We start from the raw sequence: 6,554 nt of genomic DNA, 5'->3' as shown, positions 1-6,554 counted from the left end.
GCCAGGCTGAGGCAGAACCCTTGGGACTCATCTGGTCTCTGATGTGACTGCAGGAGCCCAAGCACTCGCACCATCAGCCTGTGCTTTCCCAGGCACATTAACAGGGAGCTGGAAGAGAAGTAAAGCAGCTGGGACTCAAACCAGGCCCATACTGGATACCAGCATTGCAGGTGGTAGCTTCACCCACTGTGCCATAACACTGGCCGCTGTAGACCTTGTATTCTATTCTCAGATGTTAGTGATAAGTGTAAGGTATAACACTCAGCAAGTACTTGTTGGATGACTTGTATCTCATCACAACAAATAATACTCTTAAGTTTTCAGAAAATCACTTCCCTATGCACAAGCAGAGAGTTTTACCCTTCAATCCATTCAAAGAAAATGCTTAAATTGTTAGTCTGCTGGCTTGAATAATAGCTCAGGTTTCTGAAGAAATCACCAACAGTTGTCACTTCCCAAGTACACACACCCAGTGCAGTGAGGAAGAGATGTACATAGCCCCAAACAGAACAGTAACATAGAACCTCAACTGTGGTTTTGAAATAACATTCCTATCAGAAGAGGAGTGTTAATCAGTTCCTGCATGACACTATTAAATTTTCTGAAATGTTATGTTTTCTTTAATATAAAATTTCTCCCCTTATTTCTAATCAATAATTATCCATTATTATATTGCAGGACATTTAGTTTGCATTTGGTATAAGTAGAGGCCTGGGAAAAAATGGATTATAATATATTCTAACAAGGAACTGTGATGACTTTCTTCTCTATGTTAATTTAATATTCCCCATGCGCATTTTTCTTCATCAGTTTTCAGAAGGATTAAGTTCACATTTTCAGGGGCCATTGTTATGGCACAGTGGATGTAAACCATCACATGTGATGCCAGCATCCCGTATTAGTGATGGTTCGTGCCTGGCTGCTGCACTTCTAAGCTAGCTCCCCACTAATATATACATTGTCTTTATTCAACCATGAGTTTATGGACATCTGGTTTGAATGTGTATCTTTGCTGTTGTGAATTGAGCTACTATAAACATGGGAGCACATGTATCTTTCAACTGCTGACTTCATTTCCTTTGGTACACTCCCAGAAGTCAGATAGCTTGGTCATATGGTAGATCTATTTTTAGTTTCACAAAGAATATCCATACCATACCGCCAAAAGTGTGTTAGGGTACTCTCTTCTCCAGGACCTCACTATTTTTATTTTATTTTATTTTTTTACTTTTGAAGAGTAGTCATTGCAACTGGAATAAAATGATAACTCATTTTGGTTGTTATTTGCATTTACCTGATGGCTAGTGAAACTGAGCAGTTTTTCATGTGTCTGATGGACATTTCTATTTCTACTTTTGAACAATATCTATTCATATCTTTTCTCATTTCTTAACTGGATTATTTTGCTGTTGATTACTTAAGAGTCTTTTATATTCTGGAGGTATCAGATGCACATTTTGCAAATATTTTCTCCCCTTCTGTTGTTGATTATCTCTTCACTTTGTCCATAGTTTTGTTTTTTTTTTCTTTTGCTATGCCAAAGCTTTCTGGTTTAATATAATCCAATTTGTCTATTTTTGTTTTTATTGCCCGAGCTTTTGGGGTCTTATTCATGAAATATTTGCCTTGGCCAAGATCATACTGTGTTTCCTCTGTGTTTTCTTCAAGTAGTTTTATAATTTCCAATCTTAAATTTAGATTTTGAACCCATTTTGAGTTTATTATTATAGAGTGTAAGGTTTGAGGCTTATTTCAAACTTCTGCATGTGGAAATCCAATTTTATGAACACCATTTATTGAAAAGGCTGTCCTGCCTCCAAGGAATCATAGAAACCTTCAATTTGTGGCCTTTTCAGTTGAACTCAGCTATCTTTGTTTCTTTGTAAACATTAAAAACTAATATTTGCTTCTGTAATGAATTATAATTTTATAATATTTGACCCTGCTCTAGTGTGTCTTGACTGTGACAATCTGTTATGAGAAGACATATTGGAGAGCGTTACAGGTAGTGGATGTTAAACTTGAAATCACTTCTTAGCTCAACCTTTGTCTTCACACTGCAGATGTCATTCTTTGCTGATAGATTTATTACCTTCTCAAGTGGAATACAATTTTCAAAACAGCATGACACAATAAATTTTAAAAACTAAAATATGGGGTGGGCATTTGTCACAGCCTGCATCTCATACCAGAGTGCGTGGTGTGAGTCCTGGTCCTGGCTCCACTGCTTTTGAAACAACTTCCTGCTAATGCACACTCTGGAAGGCAACAGAGTCCTTGCCACTCGCGTGGAATACCCAGATTGAGATGCAGACTTCTGACTCCTGTCTGGCCCCACCTCTGATGTTATAGGTATTTGGGGAGTGAAGCAGCAGATGAAAGAACCCCCAGTATTTCTTACTTTCAAATAAAGTGAAAATAAATACATAAAACTTTAAAAATAAGAACACTGGTTCTCACACAAGCATTTCACAAATATAAATCAAATTAATGAAAAATGAGCTTAATTCTTCTGAAAACTGATGAAGAAAATGTGCATGGAGAATATTAAATTATCATGGAAATCTCACTTTCTCATTTAAAATGAAAAAAGTATCAGGTTTCTCTACTTAATATTTTTCTGGTTGTAAATCATAGCATATGCAATCTAAGAAACAGTTTGAACATGAGAAACTTCTGAGTTTCGGCATTTTGACTTCCACACACTAATGAGATTGTTAATAAGAGGCCATTGTATTTATGGCATTACTAGCACTGGTGATTTATTAAAGTACTAATAATGTCTTTGTGCTTATTATATAATAAGTATAATATACTTATCATATATAATATACTTATAAATATTACTTATTATATTATCAAGTATGATATACTTATATACTTATTAATAAGTATAATATATTCATTATATAATCTCTATTGAGCATTCAAGCAAGTCACAGATCTGCCAAAGAAGTCTTTCTTATCTTTCATTATGTACACTATGGATTGATGTTTAAATATATGAAACTCTGTGTGACAAATCTCTTACTTAAGAGGTAGAAACAAATAAAAGGTAAAGTGTTCTACTGCATTTTCTTTTTTATAACGTCATTTTAATAATTATTGAACATTTGATTTCATTAAAACTCATATGAACCCAGTAGTCTCAAGTTACATAATAGCGAACATTGAAGCTAGGAGCAAGTGTTTAGCGTAGCAGTTAAGATGCTCATATTAGAGTACTTGGGTTCAATTCCCAGCTGAGACTTAGACTCCAGCTTCCAACTAATGCAGACCATGGGAGGAGCAATGACTGCCCCAGTGACTCCAGCTTCCAACTAATGCAGACCATGGGAGGAGCAATGACTGCCCCAGTAATTGGTTTCCTGCTACCCATGTGGCAGACCTGGATTGTGTCCCCTGTTTCTAGCTTTAGGATGGCTCACCCCAGGAATTGTGGGCATTTGGGCGGTGAACCAGAAGATGGGAGTATGTACTATTTCTCTACTTGTCTGTCTCTCTCCTTCTCTCTCTACCCTTTACATAGATTAACAAGTAATTTAAAAAAAAAAAAAAATTGAAGCTGATATTTCAGTGATGTGAACATATAGATTGAGACCATTCAGGAACAGAAAGTGGTTATGTTCATTTTATTATCTCAAGTGATTATTATGCTGCGATATTACTTATTAAAAATATTTCCTCTCAGAGGTGAGATAATGGGTCCAAAATTACAGTTATATAAGAGGAATAAGTTGTAGTTTCTGTAGCACAGTAGGCCGACTTCAGTTTATAATTTGCTGTGTACCTCAAAATATGCTGAAGAGAGTTTGGAGGTTCCTCACACATAGAAATGCTAATTACCTTGACTGGACAATTATGCATTGTATGCATGTATTGAATTGTCATACTGTTGTACAGGAAGCTAGTCACAGAGAAGTGCCACACACTAAGAATTTGGAATAATCCTTAGTTGGGCCAGCCCTCAAATGCAGGCTCAGGCTGAAAGATCTCTCCACCCTGAGCAGAGGCAAGAGTTGGGCTTTTAAAGCTGAAAACTACAATGGCATTTAGGGAAGAAAACAAACTGGAACAAGGAACAGGGGAGTAACATTTGGCTGTTATTGTTTTACAAGGAAATTGCAGGTGCTGAATGTACTGCTAAACAAGAGGCAGCATGGAGACTTCCTGGAGCCACAGCTTGGGTTTCGAAAGAGTGTATGTGTGGGAGGGTGAAAATGGAGCCATTGGGCAATATGGAGTCACTTCAGTTTCTTCTGCCACTTCATTTTTATTATTTATTTATTTATTTATTTATTTATTTTTGACAGGCAGAGTGGACAGTGAGAGAGACAGACAGAGAGAAAGGTCTTCCTTTACCGTTGGTTCACCCTCCAATGGCCACTGCAGCCAACGCACCGCGCTGATCCGAATGCAGGAGCCAGGTGCTTCTCCTGGTCTCCCATGGGGTGCAGGGCCCAAGCACTTGGGCCATCCTCCACTGCACTCCCTGGCCACAGCAGAGAGCTGGCCTGGAAGAGGTGCAACAGGGACAGAATCCGGCACCCCGACAGGGACTAGAACCTGGTGTGCCGGCGTCACAAGGCGGAGGATTAGCCTATTGAGCCGCGGCGCTGGCCTCTCCTGCCACTTCAATACTGAACTTCCAAAATCAGATTATACTGTGTCCTTTAAGTTTTTTTAGAAAAAATATTACTGATCTGAAATTTAAGTATAAAAATAATTTCTTTTATATGTCTTTATCTCTCTGAACAAATTATTCTTTTTCACTGTTTGCTAATCTCTGTGCTAGAATCACATCAATTTGGTTGCTACATGTTTAATATATTAATGCATTGTGGAAGAAATTTATCCTGATTTCACTCTTTTGTCAAAAAATTTTATTCAAATATCTATTTTTCCTTTGGAAATTTAAGTTTCTTAAAATATGAAATTATTTTTATTAGTATTATATATATATTTTTGACAAATAGAGTTAGACAGTGAGAGAGAGAGACAGAGAGAAAGGTCTTCCATCCGTTGGTTCACACCCCAAATGGCCGAGACTGCTGGATCTACACCCATGCGAAGCCAGGAGCCAGGTGCTTCCTCCTGGTCTCCCATGTGGGTGCAGGGCCCAAGCACTTGGGCCATCCTCCACTGCCTTCCTGGGCCACAGCAGAGAGCTGGACTGGAAGAGGAACAACTGAGACCAGAACCCGGTGCCCACATGGGATGGCAGCGCTGCAGGCAGTGGATTAACCAAGTGAGCCACTGTGCTGGCCCCTAGGATTATATTTAATTATAGATTAGGTTAATTTGCACAGAATTGACATCTTATTAATAGGGTTTCTTACCATTGAATCAATAAGATTTTTTTTTTATTTCTCTAAGGGAAGTAGGTTGTATGTCTTCCTTTGTATCAGTGATTCAAAATGCTTCGCTTATGCTGATATTCATTAAAATTATTTTTGTTATGAATTGGGTCTTTCTCTTGTTTGATTTTTTAAATATATGTATTTATATATGTATGTATTTATTTGAAAGGTAGAGTAACAGAGAGAGAAAAAGGAAACAGAGTGAGAGAGCAGTAGCTTCATCCACTGATAAACTCTCTAATCATCTGCAAAGGCCAAGAGAGAGCCAAGACGAAGCCAGGAACCTGGAACTCAACCTAGGTCTCTCATCTGGAAGATGGGATCCAACACTTGGGCTCTCTTTTGTTGTTTTGCCAGGAGTATTACTGGAAGCAAGATTGAAAGTGGAACAGCCAGGACTCTAGCCAGTGCTTTTAAGATGCTGGCAATGCAGGTGATAGCTTAACCCACTATACCAGAATGCAGGTTTTGTTGACTGTATTTTCTACAAGATTAGTCAAATATATAGAAAAATTGTAGACCTAGTTTATTTACTTTCTAACTGATCATTTTTGTTTTAAATTAGAAGGCACAAGCATTTTAAGTAAATTCTCTCCCAGTTTAAACAGATAATATTATCATCTTTAAATCTAGGTATATTGTCATTTCTTCTAAATTTTAAATCTTATTTTCTTTTTATGACATTTAATAATGTGTCAAGCCTACAGTTATGAATTATGGTGATAATATTGATAATATTTAAATGGAATTGTTTGTTTCACTGATAGACTTGATTTACAAAGCTAAGTTCTATAATTGCTGTTATTTAAATTGTATTTGATCATTCCACTCATTTCTCTCAAATTATTTTACTAAAGTTTTATTGGTATTATTACAGGTGACTGATTATTTGCCATTTATAATTTTTCTTTTTCAAATTATACTTTCTATTTTAATCATCTGCATATTAGCCCTACATTATTTAAAATTTACCTTTTTAACTTTTTAAATTTAAATTCCTTTTGTTAGATTTAGTGAATTGAACACAGTTACACTCCCTAACAATTGCAAGGGATATGAGTAATTTATTCTTTTCTGTTTAGCATTTAAGTAATGCATTTCTATTACCTATTACTTTTCATAGGACTAAAATTATGTGTAATAGTATACAAATGAATATGTTAACTATATTAGGGATAAATATGATAATATACT

This window comes from Oryctolagus cuniculus, chromosome 1, assembly GCF_051225735.1.
Source record: "Oryctolagus cuniculus isolate XC-2025 breed Fujian yellow rabbit chromosome 1, ASM5122573v1, whole genome shotgun sequence".
NCBI classification, from domain to species: domain Eukaryota; kingdom Metazoa; phylum Chordata; class Mammalia; order Lagomorpha; family Leporidae; genus Oryctolagus; species Oryctolagus cuniculus.
The sequence above is the reverse complement of the archived record's forward strand: the minus strand, read 5'-3'. Positions refer to the sequence as shown.